This window comes from Lichenostomus cassidix, unplaced genomic scaffold (genome assembly GCF_008360975.1).
Source record: "Lichenostomus cassidix isolate B80296 unplaced genomic scaffold, HeHo_3.0 HiC_scaffold_42, whole genome shotgun sequence".
NCBI classification, from domain to species: Eukaryota; Metazoa; Chordata; class Aves; order Passeriformes; family Meliphagidae; genus Lichenostomus; species Lichenostomus cassidix.
In genome coordinates, this window is record NW_028147241.1 from 1,246,545 (window position 1) to 1,263,131 (window position 16,587).

Genomic DNA, 16,587 nt, shown 5'->3' on the forward strand with positions numbered 1-16,587 from the left:
TGGCCGCGTCGCCGGATCACAGCCGCCATCCCGCTCAGGATGGCACGGGAGCCGCGCCGCAGCGAGCGCAGCAGAGCCTGGCCGCGGCCCCTGGGGCTGTGCGGGGCTGCCTGGCTCTCTGCTGCTGCCGCCTGCGCCACAGAGGCAGCACAGGAGTCACGGTGCTCCTCAGCTTCCTGCGGGGCTGCCCGTGACTCGCAGTCGGACAGCTGCACGGAGCAGGAGAAGGATGAGGACCAGCTGGCCCTCTGCGGTGCAAACGGCCCCCCTGGCACAGCAGCTCCCTCCGTGCCCGCAAGCCCGCCCCGAGCCCCGAGGCAGCTGCCTGCTAGCCCATCCCTCACCTTCTGCCTTCTGCCAAACATCAGCCACTTCTTCTTGGGCTGCACGCCGGTGCTCATCTCCTTGTCCGTGGACATCTTGGAGTCGCTCCGATGCTACCCTAGCCCGGGGAGATGCTGTCTCCAGACGGAGCTGCTCCCCTGGCAGTGAGCACCCCCAGCCATTTGGTGCCCTTTTATAGCCTCCTGCTCACGCCGTGTCCCCAGGTGTCACAATGGGCTCTGGGCACACGCAGCCACACGTCACAAAGGAGCCTGCAAGGCGCTGCTGTCCCCACGGGCCACTCCCCGGCAGCCCCAGGACAGCGGCGGGCTAGGGGGGCTCAGAACCAGCTGCAAACCGGCTGGGACAGCAGTGTGCAAAGAGGGCGGTGACAGAGCTGTCACACAGCCTCTCGCAGGGACACATCAGGGACTGCAAAAGCAATCAGTGCATGTGCCACAGCTTTAAAAAACTGGGTTTGCACATTATGCACAGCTGTAAAGCTCTAGAAGGCATCGCTGCAGGCTGAAATTTGTTTGTAAATAATTAGAAGGTAGAAACGCTTGTGGAAACTGTTCCAAAAAATCCTTTTTCTGTCCAAAAAATCGTTTTTTGGTGTCTATTAACACTGATAATTGCACACTCAGCAGAGAATTCCCTTCTCAAATCAGGATAGAGGCCCCACTGAAAAATGCAGAGGCTCTTGCACATGGAACCCCAAGTTTAGGGTCAAGAACTGTGGTGTGCAAATACTGGGCTCATTGGGAAAAAGGTTTTCCTTCCACCATAGTTGAGAATTCCATCATTTGTCCCTTAAGAATGCAGAATAAAACAGAGGAGAACTCCCACGGTTCAGGAGGCAAAAAAAGAACTCCAGAGACGAGCTGTTGGAATAAATTTCAAAAATGGCCAAAATGTTCACATAACTCCATTTGAAACTGGGAAATTGCAAGAGGAAGTGATGGTGAATACTCCCATTTCGGAGGGTTTGGATGGGCTCTTGGGAAGGACTTGTTCCCTGGGAGGGTGGGGAGGCCCTGGCCCAGGGTGCCCAGACAAGCTGTGGCTGCCCCTGGATCCCTGCAAGTGTCCAAGGCCAGGTTGGACTCTGGGGCTTGGAGCAGCCTGGGATAGTGGAAGGTGTCCCTGCCCATGGCAAGGGGTGGCACTGGATAGGCTTCAAGGTCCCTCCCCACCCAAACCATTCTGGGCTTCCACAATTCTCTGGTTCTGTAAACTACTGTGAAACATTTCACATCAGCATGGAGAAGTCAAGACCATCCTGCTTAGAGATCCAAATGATAACATTTCATGTTCTAACATGTGTTAGAATTTTGTCACAACTCGGGAATGGGAGATTCCTCTAAAATCTAATAGTGGGAACCTAAAATCTTTCAATATCAGGATTTAATGTGTGCCATCTACCAATGATGACTCTGAATGAGGCTGCATGTCACACCCGCCAGTATTAATTTAACAATTAATTCTTCAGGATATTTGAATGACAGTGAATTTCCTGTCATTCACAAACTCTGACACTGAAATTTCTTGAAAGTCAGAATGGAAAACTAGTTGGATTGACCTCTCCAAAAGGCAACATATATTTTATAATTTTCAAATTATAAACATGTAAAAGTAGAAGAAGAACCCAGTGAAGCAAATTAAGAAGAACAGAGCTCTCTAAGGGATCCCTGAATATTTCTTCACAGGAAATCATAAGACCTCTCCAAGGACATATTCATTACCCTAGGGCCAGAAAATATCTAAAGAACAGTGGAAAGGGGGGAGCAGGTCCTGGGGTGGTCAGTGTCATTGCTTGAAGGTGTGATTGGAGAATTAGGGACCAATATGCTAATAAGACAAAACTTATAAAAGGTAAAGAGCTCATGACCTGGTGTCCATTTTGGGTGTAGTCCCTGAGGGAGACTTTGCTTGCCCAAATGTACCTTGAAGGCCTTGAATAAATTTGTCCACTTTTTATAGACCTAATTGTTTTGGCCTCTGTTTCAGGTAGCCTGTTCCAGGCATCAGAGTCACCCAGAGATAAAGGACTGAATGTCTGCTGTGACCCATGAGAGCTCTGCAGCCCCAGGGGACACAGCAGGGACAGGAAAAGGAGTCTGGGCAGTGCCTCCTCTGACCCTCAGGGAACTTCCAGAGGAGGATCCAGGGCAGCCCCAAGGCCATCTGGCGGGCCTGGAACAAGGCAGGCAGCTCTGAGCAGCCTCCATGGCCCCAGCAGAGCTCGTGTGGGAGGGGTGAGTGCAGGGAGCACCATCAGCTGCCTGTGTGTCCCAGCTGGAGCAGCAGAGCCCAGCAGAGGCAGCCCATGGCCCCGGGCAGCACAGCCCCCGTGCTCTGCAGAGCAGCACCCCCAGCTCTGTGGGGCTGTGGGGAGCAGGGCAGGGGCTGCAGCAATGGCTGCTCAGGCCAGCACAGCCATGATCCCCTGGGAAAGGCTCTGTGGGCAGCTGGCATGGGCCAGGAGAAGAGCAGGAGCCCTTGTGTGTGTGCACAGGAGTCCTGGCAAGAGCTGGGGCAGCAGGAGCTGCCTGAGGAGCCCCGGGGCAAACTCTCTGCTGCTGTCCTGGGCAGCGGGGCTGTCCTGGGGCTGCAGGAGATGCCAGAGCTGAGGATATCCTGAGCATTCCAGACACAGAGTCACTGTCCCTGACCTCCATTGCTTCCCATTCTCACTGCAGGGCCAGATAGGACTGGGCTGCTCTGCTGGGCTGGGGCAGAGGTAGAGAGAGGCTGGACTGGGCAGTGCCAGGGAGAGGAAAACAATGGACCCTTGCTTATACAAGTCCCTACAGTGTCACAATGGTTTCCATGGAGCCCCAGAGTGTCACAATGATCTCCCTTATTGCATGGGCCCCCAGAGTGTCACAATGGCCCCTCGATTCCATGAGGCCCTGAAGTGTCCAAATGGTCTCCATGGTTCCAGAAGGCCCTGCAGTGTCACAATGGCCCTTGGTTCCATGATGCCCCACAGTGTCACAATGGCCCTTGTTTCTATGGGGCCCTGAAGGACCCCAGAAAGGTCTCCTTGGTTCTGCAGTATCACAGTGGAACCTTGGTTGCACGAAGCCCTGAAATGTCACAAAGCTCTCCTTGGTTCCATGGTGCTCCACAGTGTCACAGTGTCCCTTGGCTGGTTAGGTCCCCATGATGTCACAATGGCCCCTTGGTTCCATGAGGCCTTGCAATGTCACAATGGTCTCCTTATCTTCATGGGGCCCCGCAGTGTCACAATGGCACTTTGGTTCCTTTAAGCCCCACAGTGTCACCATGGTCCCCTGGGTTACACAAGGCCCTGCAGTGTCACAATGCACCTTTGGTTCTATGGGCCCTCAGTGTCTGTTTTGCTGCTGGGCAGTGTCAGTACCAAAGACAGACACACCAGCTGAGGGAACAGTGTAATTTATTATAACACAAAACTGCAAAGAATTACAAAAGGATAAGGTCAGCAATGCACAAATAATTACCAAAGAATTACAAAAGGATAAGCTCAGTAATGAACCCAATCATTCCTACCAAAGATTGCCTGTAACGATTTAGAAAGATCCATCATCAGTTACCCTCAGACTTTACCATCACCCAGACCCACACATCAGCTGGGGAAGCTGTCACAGCCAAGGGCTGCAGAGCCACTCTGGACACTGGGAATTCCTGCAGCTGTGTCCAGCCACAGGTGAGGCTTCCAACCTCACTGTGAGATGGCCCAGCTTGGAGAGTGCTGAACAAACTAACTGACAGCACTTCTAGTGCAGCAACATGTGGTTTCATTCTCCAGACTGGTTTCTCCCAAAGCCTGGCCAGAGCTCAAGGAGGAACCAAGGCAGTTTTCTTTCATACTGCAGCCCCAACAAAGACAGATGTGGCTTTGTCTGGTCTCTAAATACAGGTTTTCCCAATGCACAGATACATAGATCATATTGCTAATAATGTTTTGTTAATGAGCAGATACAAATATAACCTTTGTTTGGAAGGTTAATCAAGAGGTCAGCTTTGGCCCAGGGCCTGTTGTTCAGGCCTTAATACTTCAATGGGTCCTTTGAGCTACAGATGAACTACAACCTTCATAACAATTCTTTCAGTAATAGTCTTAGATTTAGGTGTTAGGCGTAAAGGCATCGCCTCTTGTTCTTCAATTTAGTGCTGTTCAAGTTCATTACTCAGAGCTATAATTAACATTACTTTCAAAACATGACTAATTAGTTGCTATTCTCTTTTTTTCATGAAATGTCTCTTTTTTCTTGAGACTGTGTTTCTTTTCAGACAAGTCTCAGTGCTCCCTTTTCCAGCACAAAGTGTCACAAAAACTGTAACATGGAATTATAACACACCAAGTACACACACTGCAATGACTGTGCATGAGTCAGAGTCCATTGAGAGAGTTCTGCCACCCTGTAGCGTGGGCCCTCCAAGCGAATCCTGATCCTTCCAACATTAGTTGAGAACATATGCAGCCGTTAGTTACACTGAGTATTTTGGCTGTTTTGATCTTTACATTTTCATAAGAATTTTCATGACTAATTCCTTGGTGAAACTCCAGAGGTGTTTCTGGCAAACAAAGATTCTGGTTGACTATCAAGATACAATTTACAGACATAAGCAGTACTTTAGTGACAAGGTTATTAATTCTTTTTCCTCAGTCTCATTCAGGTTAGGAACAATAATTCCATTGTCCATGGAGCTGGCTCCTTTTTAATTCCAGAATAATGCCCCAAGGTCCTTTGCTGTTCAGCTTCACCGTGGTGTCTGTGGGTAACAAGGCTTGGTGGGTCCTTTCCCCTTCGGCTGGAGAGCTGCCAGGTCCCAGTCCTTGAGGTGCTCCAAGCTCCTGGCTGGAATTCGTGTGGAAGGCACTCAGGGTCACATCAGCCTTCACATGGAGCCCTGTGGATCAGAGCATTTTCCAAAGGGAACGTTGGGGCAAACAGGGAGATTTGGTCTGGCAGGATCTGTGAAACAGCATCCTATAACATCTGCTTGTTCTCCCATAGAACACTTGGCTGCAGGGACATATTCCCATTGCTCTTGCCCAGGTTTCAGGATTCAAACAGTGTTTTAATTTCCCCAGAGCTGTTCCTTCAGCTGGCTGAGGAGGGCCAATTGGCCTCTGGACCCACACCTTGGCTGCATCATTAGGACTGCTGGATCCAAACCCTTTATCTCCACAAGCAGTAGAGATTTGCAGTAGATCTCCTTTTTTCACAATTGTTTTAAAAACGACAATATCAATAATCATCCTACCCTGTCATGGGGTTGCATAATCCAATGTTGTTCACTATTGTTTAATAGAAGTACTTGAATTTCTCCTCGATAATCTGTATCAATTTCTCCTCCCATGACATGAACACTTTTCAAAGCCAAGCTCCAGTGAGCAGTTATCAAACCAAAGTGTCCTGGAGGATCCGAATTCCTGTTTTGGTATTGATAACTCTCATTTGCTTCTGATTTATCCTCATTAAATCTAATGCATAAAGATCCAGCCATGCAGCTCCTGGAGTGGACATCTAAGGGGTTCTCCATCAGGACAGGTTTTCATCTCCTGTTTTTTTCATCTGCTTTTTTAACAAACCCTCCATCCATTCCACAAATCCTACAGCTTGTGGATAGATTGGTATATGAAAAACCCAGCAGCCTTAATCACTTTATTTCTCACAGTAACAGACAAAGCATTCCATATCACAATATCAGAAAACCCTATGAAAATAGCCAATTTCATCCCATCCTCCTTTATTCATTATACACAAACTCGCCAATTTTCCCACTGACGTTCAGGTCCTGGCCAAACATTTTCTGTAGGGTATTTAGTGTTACATCCCTGAGCAGCAAAAGGTAACAAATTATTATTGTCAGCATTATTTCACATTATTATTTAGTTTATATATATATATATACATATATATATATACACATACATATTTTAATTATATTTTTACATATAAGTTTTATTTTATATATATATTTATTTATTTATTATATTATTTCACTTGCACAAGGAAATCTGAGCTCAAGATTAAAAACTTCTGTTGCTCCATGTGGGAGCATTCCAAAAACAATTGTTCCTTCTGTTGGTGCTTTTTACAATATACTGTTAACAAAATTTATCCTCATCTTCCCAAACTCACAAGAACTTTTCCTTTTTCTGTATGCAATTTTGGATGCATTTTAATACATCCAGCAGATCAGATTCTCTTAGCTGACTTCCCCATTGCTCACATGGTGCTCTGACCTCAGCCCACTCCAGAGCCAGAGAACTATAGGGAAGGTCTTCCCAAGCAGGAATCTTGGATGGGAATGATTCCTTGCATTTATATTTAAAAAGTGACATTTTGCTGTGATCTAGACAGACTATGCCAATTTTGTTTTGCCAGTGGGCAGGGCCAGCACCAAAGACACAGACACCAACTGAAGGAATCAGTGCAATTTCCTATAGTTCAAAGCAGCAAAGAATCATAACAGGAGAAGCTCAGCAATGCACCCAATCATTCCTACCAAAGATTGCCTGTAATGATTTAGAAAGATCCATCACCAGTTACCCTCAGACTTTACCATCACCCAGACCCACACATCAGCTGGGGAAGCTGTCACAGCCAAGGGCTGCAGAGCCACTCTGGACACTGGGAATTCCTGCAGCTGTGTCCAGCCACAGGTGAGGCTTCCAACCTCAGCTTGGAGAGTGCTGAACAAACAAACTGACAGCACTTCCAGTGCAGGAACATCTGGATTCATTCTGCTGTTTGGTTTCTCCCAAAGCCTGGCCAGGGCTCAAGGAGGAACCAAGGGAGTTGACTTTGACCATACACCCCCAAACCAGGCCAGATGTTGGATTTCATGACCTTGTTTAGCTTCTAAATACAGAAAAGTCAATGTTTCACTAATGAGTGGATACATCTATCACAGTGCTAATGGTCATGCATATTTTGTTGATGAGTGGATACAAAGATAACCTTTGGGTGGAAGGTTCAAGGAGAGGTCACCTTTGGCTCAGGGCCTGTTGTTCAGGCCTCAGTCAGGCCTCTTGTTCAGGCCTTGGCACTTCAGGGATGTGGTTTTGTGCTGGGCTGAGAGTGCTGGGTGAACGGCTGGGCTTGATGAGCTCAGAGGTCTTTTCCAACAGAAAGGATTTGATAATTCCAGAATTCTACCTACTGCATTCAGTTTGGTCCATGTTAGCAGCATTAATTTGCTCAGAAAGTTCCCTCTTGGTCAGCTCTTGAGGCCTAAGGCTTCAGGCCCTTTAGCTCCTGGTGTTAAGCTGCTCATGGTGCATGAGACGACTCAGGGAGAAGAATACAGTTCATCCAATTCCTTCTGGGACACTGAGAGGGGAGGGTGTGAAAACAGGAGCATTGCTTGGTGTTAACTCCTCTCTGCCCTTCAGGTCTTTCAGTGCTCCTAAACAGCCAAGAGCTTTCTTCAGGAGTGCAATGAAGCAGCTGTTCCTTCTGCCAGGTCTGGCTCTCTCCAGTCGCGGCACTTGACTGCTTTTGTCCCTCTTGCTGTGCCCTCTGTTCCCCCTCTGCTCGGTGGCTGCTGCCCAGGACTGTGGAACTGGCCCAGATCAAGTGCTCGAGATCCTCATTTCTCTGCCCTTGGAGCTCCCTGGGCACAGCAGCCTTTTCCATCTGCAAGCTCCATATGGACAGGGAGTCCCCAGCTCCATTCCTTGCACAACCTGCAGGAGCCCAGGGCCTGCCATCTCAAGTCCCTGCTGGCACTGAGGGCTGCCAGGTGCCTCAGGCTGCTGTGACACCACTGCAAACAGGAGGCAAGAGTGGCAGGGGCTGTGCTCAAAGTCAGCTCCATTTGCTGCTGCTGCTGCTGCTGCTGCTGCTGCTGCTGCTGCTGTGGGTCATTTGTCCAGCCCTGCCCCAGACTCAGGGATCAGCTCCAGGCACTGCTGCTGCTCCCTCAGGATCAGCCACAATTTGGTTGTTGCTCTCAATGCCAGCAGAAGCAGTGGCTGAAGCAGGAGGTGCTGACAGTGCCCCAAGCCCCGGGGCAGCAGGAAGTGAACTGCTTCACATGAGATTCAGGAGCAAAGGACATTTCTTTCTCAGCACATGTTTTCTGTTTTAGAAAAAAAATGGAGAAAAGAAAAAAAACCTAGGTGAAATGTGAAAGATAAAAACAAACCTCAAGTGTGTAGTGTAAAATCTTCTGTAACTTTGGATTAAGAAGTAACTGATCTTTTGTAAAAGAGAACTCAGTTATTTACTTTGCCAATGTGCTGATAGCATGGATCTATCTTACTGACCCTCAGCAGCCTTTTTTAACAGATTTTTGGGTTTGTTTCCAATATTAAGTTATTTTAAATTCTGGTTGAAGCAGTAAGAAATTGCTTTTTGCCCTGCCATCTCCAAGCAGGACTGGGAATCGAAATTCTGCTGATCCCCATCTCATTAAAAAGATGCCCTTCCTTCTCACCCTGTGAATGAGCTGTACATTCCCTCTGAAATTGTCAGTGGTTTCATAAAGATGCAAAGTCCCACTTACAGCTTTTTGCTCTGGTTTGGAAGTGGAGAAGGGCAATTCTTCATCCATCAACTCCACTGCACTGCCTTAGGAACAACAGCCCACTCGCCAGGTTTGGCCCACTTGTGGCACTTCTAGAGGAGGAAAAAAGTGCAATTGCACAATTCAAACCAAAAAAGAATGAAGAGTGGGACAGACAAAACATCCTGTGGAGATACAGGCGTTCTGCTGGGACTGTGGAGTGTTTGGGTTCTTCCCAATTGGATGTGTATCCCTCACTGCAATCTCTGGGCCTGCAGGAAAGTCTCACTCACCTGCACAAGCAGAAAGCTCTGTCGGTGTGCTCAGAACAGGCTCGTCTGATGCAAAGCTGTCAGAGCAATGGGAGGGCAGAGCAGACCCAGCCGTGCCCAGGGCTGAGCCCCAGCAGAGCCCTGGCAGAGCCCAGAGCAGCCTCAGCATCCACAGAGCCCTGCTGGAAGGAGTGTTCCCCTTGTCCCAACTGTCCACAGTGCCCAGGCCATGCTGGCTGAGCTCAGAGCTGTGCCCAAACCTCCCCATCATTGCTGCCTTTGGGAGGAGAGCAGGAGGGCAGGACATGTGCCCAGCCTCCAGCCAGCCATGGCAGATCCACCTCCTCAGCAGCTGCCCAGAGCAGGATGCTCCTGTGCTCGCTGCCATCTCCCCAGAGCCCTCATCCCACCCCTGCCGAGAAGATGGGGATCCACCTCACGGCATCTGCTGCTGGAAGAAAAGCTTCTCCCAAAGGATGTCCTCACCCTTCTCCGAGGGAACATCTGAGCCATTCCACAGCTGGTCCCAGCACTGCCCCATCCAGACCAGACACCAGGGAGAGCTCTTCCTTTAAAAACCAAAGAGCAAATTATTGCGATTACAAACAAAAAGTGGAAACAAGAAAAAAGTTACGTTATCACCATCAGGAGCTCAGGGAAGGACTGACCCCTCCATGCCAGGGAAAAACCCACTCATGGCTGAGGGAAACCAACGCTTTCTCCCTTCCCCCTTCATTGCTTTCATAAAATAATGGTAACCCAGGGCAAATGAGGGCAGTGGAGCAGCCCAAGCCCTTCCTCCCCTGCCAAACAAACCAGCCACTGCACAGCTTCTGCAGTTGAACCTCTGCTCCCCCCATGGGGGTTTGTTTTGGTCTGGGTGGCTGCCCCCAGCTCCAGCCCCAGCACAGTGGGTGCTGGGGGCTGTTGGCAGGGCCAGGACCCAACTCCCATTTCATTACCACCCCAGACTATCCCCCAAAGCCCTACCAAAGAGAAGAAGGTGCCAGAATTTAAGTCGATCATCTTCAGCTTGCACATCGCCAGGTCAAGGAAGAGGTTGTCATCCTTGAGGTCCTCCTTGGTGTCTCCAGCAGTAGCTCCACCTGGTACAGCTTCTCCAGGGGCTCCTGCTCCTTCCCTGGGGGCCACACCAGGCTGTCAGTGTTCTGCCCAGGGCCCCAGACAACAATGAACCAGACAACCCAAACCAGGGTGGATGGTGGCCACCAGTGCTTGCCAGAGCAGATCTCCAGCTCAGCTCCAGCACAAGAGCTGCAAGTTCCCTTCTGATAATCCCTGCTCAGAGCTACAAGCAGGTCAAAAAAAGTCTGGTTTTCTTTGCTTCTTATTGCCAAGAGATGTGTGGAACTGTTACCTGCCAGGCCCCTGGATCAAACTGTGCATGTGGATCTCTTCCTTCTTCTAGGGCACATGAACATCCTGCATCCAGGGATCATTCAAGAGGTCTTCCAGCGATGGCCTGTCCAACGGTTGCATGGACAGACACCTCTTAATAACATCTTGGCACTCTGTGAAGAGAAACCAGAAAATGCCAGTCCGTTGGAGAAGGGTCCTGTCCGATGTGCCCCCTCCCCATTCCCGTGCCCAGGCCATGCTGGGTGTGCTCAGAGCTGTGCCTAAACTTCCCCATGGATTCTCTGTTTTGGAGGAGAGCAGGACATGTGCCTCCTCCTCAGCAGCTGCCAGAGCGGGATGCTCATGAGCCTGCTGCTCTCTCCCAACACTGCTATTCCCCCTGTGCCACAGAGATGAGGATCCACCTTGAGAAAGCCGTCGTGGGAACAAGATCCGCCCCCAGATGATCTTCCGGCCCCTCCTGAATGGGTGCTTCCCAACGACCAGGTGGTACAGCAGGAGGCCCAGGGACCAGATCGTTGCTGCCTCGCCGTGGTAGCATCTGAGCTGGGTCCATTCTGGTGGGCTGTAGGACAGGGTTCCTGTGGAATACAGATGGAGTTCATCAGGGGATGCTGCTGCTCCCAGAGCCTCGCCCCAGCATCCCTGGGCATGTGGGGGCTGCACCAGGGGAACACAGGGTGACCTGCTGCCCTCTCGCCAGAACCTGTTACTCATGGACAAACTTGGGGTTGGAAAAGAAGCCACTGGGGTTGGAATGAGGCAGCAGAAGCCCTGGGGAGGTCCAATCATGACATGCAAAATAAAACCATTCCCAGTGGTAGGAAAAACCACTCTCATCCCTCCCTGCATTGCCCCCAAATAACAATTACAAGCCAAGGCAAACAAGGGGACTGGAGCAGTCCAAGTCCTTCCTCACCTGCACACCAAACTGGCTGGGGCATGGGGTCTGACCCCCCTCACTGCTACACTCATTGGGGTTTTTGTTGGACTGGCTGCCCCAGCCCCAGCCCAGGGCACAGTGGGAGTGAAGGTGCTCAACAGGGCTGCAAGCTGCCCCCCTTCTACCCCCACCCAAAAGTAACTTTGCTGAAGAGTTAATCCCATGCCTGGCAGCAAGAGAGGAGGCCCTGGTGCTACACCCAAGCTGGGCCATGAGATGCCCAGGAGCATCCCCTGGGAGGCCTCACCTGCAAATTGGGTGTAGGCTGTGTCTTGGAGGAAGGTGCCACAGCCAAAGTCAATCAACTTGGCCTGTCCGGTGCACAGGTCGATGAGGATGTTCTGTGGTTTAATGTCCCTGTGCAGCACCCCGCAGCTGGTGCAGTGCCGCACGGCTTCCAGCACCTGGCGGAACATCCCCCGTGCCTCCTCCTCCGGCAGGAACCTCCGCTCTGCCAGGAAATCCCAGAGGTCCTGACACCGCTCCGGGCGCTCCAGCACCAACAGGTAGTCGTTGGGGAGCTCAACCCACTCCAGGAGCTGGACGATGCCATGGAACCCAGTGGACACTTTGTCCAGCAGCACGATCTCCAGGGGTGCTCTGGTGCCATCGGGCTGCGGGAGGACCACGATGCCATCAGTGGGGCTGAAGCTGTGTCGGGGCTCTGGAACCCCTCACCCAGCCCGGGATGATCTGCCTCCCCCGCTCACCCCTCGCCCGCTCTCCCTCCAGGACTCCTGGCCGTTTCCACCCTGACGGGCCCAGGCTTATCCCCGCCCGGCATGCCCCGGGTTCTGCCGCTGGCCCCGCGCACTCACCAGCTCGCCCCAATGACGGATGCGGTTCCGTGACACACTTTTGATGGCCACCTGCAAGCCAAAGGAGCAGCAGGCTCAGCTCGCTGCCCGCTCTCCTCCTCGTCCTCCGCCCGCCCTGCCGAGCCCCACCCTTCTCCTCCTCCTCCTCCTCCTCCTCCTCCTCCTCCTCCTCCGCTAGCCACTCACCGGGGCGCCGTCCGCTAGCCGCGTCCCCGCGTAGACGCTGCCGAACCCGCCTGTCCCCAGCAGCTCACCCAGCCGGTATCGCTCCTGCAGGGCCTCCTGCGCCTTCCCTGCGGGCGACACGCGGCCGTCAGCGCTCGGCCCGGGGCCACACACGGCCCCCGACCGCCTCTCAGCCGCCCCGGGCCGGGCATCCCCCTCTGAACGGGGCACGGGCGGCTCGGGGCCGGCGGCCGGACTGCCGAGCGGCGGAGCTCGGGCCGGGGAAGGCGCAGCGGAGGCGGCGGGAGCGGCCGAGCCGCGTGTGTCCTCCGCGGGCCCCGGAAGGGGCCGGAGCTGGGATCGGGTTCGGGGCTGGGGCTGGGGCTGGGGTTGGGGTCGGCACCGGACTCTGCGTCGGGACAGCCGGGGCCAGGCTCGGGACAGGCGGAGCCAAAGGGTGGCGATGCCGCCCCAGCCCCAGCCACTGATGCCCGCCCAGCAGCGCCATAGCCAGGCTCGCCAGAGCCGGGCGGAGGCGAGAGCGCGGCGGGAGGCCCAGGGGCGGGGAGGGGGCAGCCCCGGCCGGGGCCGGGGGCGAGCCTGGGGCATGGCCCAGGCTGTCAGGGGGAGAGGGACACCGGGAAAGGAGGGGACACAGGGAAAGGGACAGCGGGAGACGCTGAGGGACAGGGGGAGAGGGAGAGGAGGAGCAGGGGAAAGGGACGGAGAGAGTCGTAGAGTCTCTTCTTTCGCTGCCGCCGCTGCTGCCACTGCCGTCGCTGCCGCCGCTGCAACTGAAGCTCCGGGGCCGTTAGTCCCAGTGACCATATGTCCGAGTGGCCGTTTGTCCGTTCCCCGCTCGCCCCCGCGCGCCCCACGGCCGAGCCCCGCGCGCCCCCGGGGGCAGCCCCTGAGTCTGTCCAAACACGGGAACTTTGACGTGTTCAGCCCAGGTCCAGAGGCTTGACTGCTGCACGGTGGCACAGCAATCCCCTTGGCTGCTCTGTGCGTTGTCCCTGCTGAGGGTCAAACACTAGTGGAGCACATTCCCTGACTCTAGAATTCGTGCCTCACCCAAGCACTGCAATTATGTCTCTAGCATTGTTTTCCAAGCAAAACAAGGGAAGACAAACTGTGTGTAACTCATGGTTTTTCAGAGAGTCTAAAACTTGCTAAGTCATAGATCTTAGAGGTGAGGTCCATTTGCAATTAATGGCATGGAGAAGTGTTGCAACATGGAAAGAGAAGCATAAAAGTTTTCAGGAAAGTCAGACGTCTTCCTTGTCCAAGTTTTGTTATGGGCACTCCTGGCTCCCTCCTTTCCGGGGAAGCTCTTCCTGCTCAGCCACTCTAAGGCAGCCCTGGTCAAGGCAGAGGGAACCTGGCCCTTGGCTTGCTTTTCTCTTTGCTTTTCTCCCTGGTGGGAGGGGATGGAAAGGGGGCATAGGCAGGATGCTCCCCCTCACCTGCGCGGTGAGGACTCCCCTGGCCCATCCCAAAGTACTGAGGGTTGGCTTGATACTCCTTCCTTGGGCTGGAGAAGAAAAAGAGATTTTGATGTCTAAGAGCAGGTTTTGCAGTATGCCCAATGGCAGCTGGAGCTCGTTCCTCAGCTGGAGAAGCATGTCAGCAGCTGGAGAGTAGCTCCAGATCAGCAAAGGCCAGAGCAGTGAGGGAGGAGTCTGGTGCTGTGAGCATGTGGCAGGGCTGGGCAAGTGCTGTGGGGCCAGGTGTCCTCTCCATGCCCCCCCAGCTGATGGTTCATGCTCCTCTGGCAGGGGAAGGAGTTCTTAGTGCATCGGGGAGCATGATGTGGCCAAGTGAACTGCAAGATGCCTGTGGTCCTCCCCAGCCTGGAAGCATGTTTCAGGCAGCTCAGGCAGTTTTTGCTGGGGGAGAAAAGGTGGCCAGGTGCATCTCTGCTGGGAGTTGCTGCTGCTGCTTTGTGCTGCTTGGAGCACAGAGCTGCTCCTTTATGTACTTGGGGGGATCAGGGAGGGAAGTGTGGTGCACAAGAGCAGGGACAGCCTGGTGAGGGTGACAGGCACTGTGTGGGAGCCAAAGGCTGGCTGCTGTGGATGGGTTAATGAGCTACAACGCTGAGCTGATAGAAAAATATGTTCCTCTGCTGTAAAATGCCAGAGTTGCTTGGATGGAGGCTCTTTAATTTCCTCCTCACTCATCCTAGTGGTGAAGTCCCCATTGGCTGATGAGTGGAGGGTGCCCATGCTGGGCTCCCAGGGAGAGGCAGATTCTGTGTGCAACAGCTCTGTGGGACAAGGCTGGAGCTGCTCAGCAATGTGGAGAACCTTTTCCAGCCTGCCTGTTCATGGCAAACCAGAGTCCTCTAAAGCCTGGCTTGTTTCTAAAGGTGGTGGTTGTTCACTGTTATATTTATTGACGAGCCTCTAGCATAGCTATATTTACCTCTGCTATGACCAGTGTTGCAGACAGTCCCGCTAGCTGCACTTTGGCAGCTGAAACTGCCCAGGAACTTGTAACCATCGATGGAAGATATTGGGGTTTTGAGTGTTCTGGACTAAAAGCAATAATAACTAGTGCCTTAATGCAGGCTGCCTCTCGTCTGCTCTAGCCCTGTGGATAGAACTGGGAGCCAGGCTCCAAGTCCTTTTCAAATGTGATTGGACTTACTCTGCTGAAGCAACAAAAATGGACTCCATCATGTATTTAAAATGTAAGAATCTTTATAACAACAACAATCTATAGAACATATTTACATAGGAACCTATCTAACAACAAAATATAAAACGTATTTACAGAGGATAACACTATCTAAAATCTACGTAGATAAAACAACTGAAGAACATTCTCAGAACGTATGTACAGATGGGTGGCATCCACGCCTGAGATCGCCGTCAGTCCTGGAAGAAAAGCAAGCAGCACGGTCACTGCAGTCAGGCCCTGAGCGTTTGTTCCCTGTGCCCCCAGGCTGGCACACGCTGGCAGAGCAGGACTGTGCTGCCAGCACTGAGCCCGGCTGGGGCTGGGAGCTGGGCCCAGCTGCTGGGACGGGGCTGGCGTGGCCCAAAGCAAGCTCAGGGCAGGCCGGGGGTGGTGCTTGTGAATCCACCAGAATGCAGGGATGCCCCGGGTCCCCGTGTCCCTGAGCAGGGCCACCCAGCCCAGCCCCAGCCTGTGGGCAGGGGAGCCACTGTGCCTGTGGGCAGGGCATGGGGAGCACGTGCCTGTCCTGCTGCCTGTGTCGGTCTTCATCCCAAGACCATGTCCTCCTCCTCATCTTTCTGGTTGACTTCCATTTCCTCAACACTATCTTCTATTTCCACCTCCATATCTTCATACATGTCCTCTTCCTCCACCTCCATCGCTTCATCCATGTCCTCCTCCACCTCCATCTCTTCCTCCATCTCATCCTCATCCACCTCCATCTCTTCCTCTATCTCATCCACGTCAACCTCCATCTCCTCCTCTCCATTCTCTTCTATATCTACATCCATGGTCTCCTCTTCATCCATCTTTCTATCGATTTCCATCTCCTCTTCGTGGTCTCTGACAGCCTGCATAGGGAGCAAAACCTCAGAGTGGTGTCCCTGTCCCACAGCATCCCCTCAGAGCTCCAGCGCGCCCGGGCTCTCAAGGGGTGTCCACCTCCATGGAATGGCACTGTACCTCCATTGGGACAAATGGGAGCATCCTACAGGGATGGATGGTAAAATCCAGGCAGCAGGGAGTGTTCAGGACTGACGGCACTGTCGGGGAACAGGTGATCAGCAGCGTTGCAGGGGTGCTCTCAGAGCAGGGTGAAGCGCGTGCTCACACAAGGGCGACTGGTTGTGTTGTGCCCTTGGCTGGGCGATGGCAGTCCCAGCTGGAACACCAACTGTGACATGACAGCAGATCCAGGACCACAACCCTGTGGACCATGGCAACCACAGAATGATGGAATCCCTGAATGGTTTGCCTTGGGATGGACCCTGAAGATCATCTTGTTCCAAGCTGAGCAAGCTCCCCCCAGAGCAGGTTGCTCAGAGTGCTGTCCCACCTGGCCTTGGGATGTTCCTAGGGGTGAGGCATGCACAGCCTCCGTGCACAGCCTGGGCCAGTGCCTCGGCAAACTCAGTGTAAAATACCAGGTTCCTAAAATGCAACCCAAATCAGCCTCATTGGCACATTGGCCCGGCCATGGGTCCATACC

The 16,587-nt window shown here is 52.8% G+C and overlaps 1 protein-coding gene and 2 pseudogenes across 1 annotated transcript in view; 1 reads left to right on the forward strand and 2 right to left on the reverse strand.

The window, feature by feature from the left end:
• The window catches only part of LOC146424149 (uncharacterized), a 98,334-nt pseudogene extending 97,915 nt beyond the window's left edge, over positions 1-419 (reverse strand).
• Positions 1-16,587, forward strand: part of LOC146424144 (uncharacterized) — a 502,567-nt gene that overhangs the window by 219,813 nt on the left and 266,167 nt on the right. The window lies entirely within an intron of this gene.
• LOC146424151 (serine/threonine-protein kinase pim-1-like) lies at positions 10,482-15,787 on the reverse strand (annotated as a pseudogene).